Source organism: Geospiza fortis, unplaced genomic scaffold (genome assembly GCF_000277835.1).
Source record: "Geospiza fortis unplaced genomic scaffold, GeoFor_1.0 scaffold102, whole genome shotgun sequence".
Lineage (NCBI taxonomy): Eukaryota > Metazoa > Chordata > Aves > Passeriformes > Thraupidae > Geospiza > Geospiza fortis.
Window position 1 is genome coordinate 293,043 of NW_005054373.1, and position 615 is coordinate 293,657.

Below are 615 nucleotides of genomic sequence, written 5' to 3' on the forward strand. Positions count from 1 at the left end.
AAGGAATGAACCCAATATTGAAACCCCAGGTTTTGGGGTCTTTCTGTAGATCAGGCCATAAAAAAGCCCATGGATGAGGGGGTGAATCATCTGCATCCAGGGTCACCCCTCCAGGGATGCTGCTGCTTCTCTCTTTGTTGATTTTTTTCACCCCTCAGGACTGGCACACCTAAGGGACTCCTTTTCCTGCTAATCCATGCAGGGAGCAATCCCAACTGCTGGATTAGCAAGGAAACAAGTAATAATTATAATATTACTGCTTTAGGATACCTCACACAAAGCAGAGGATGGAGGGGTGACCGCACAGGGACAAATGATGGTGTCCATCAGTGCTGGGCAGCCCAGCACCCCGGGGGCTCTCCCTGCTTTTCATGGGGCAGGTTCAGCTCTGGGAAGCTGAACCAGGGCTGTGGTTTCTTTATGTTCATATTCACAACAAAACCACTCTGGATTTACTGGGTTTTTCCTAAGAGTGAATGGAAGTGGGGCAGAGCCTCCCTTCGTGAGGCAGCCAGAGTAGCAAGGATGAGCTAATCTAAATTAGCTCATATATTATTATTAGCTCATATATATAAAATATATAATCATTATTATTATAATATCTATAATAATATA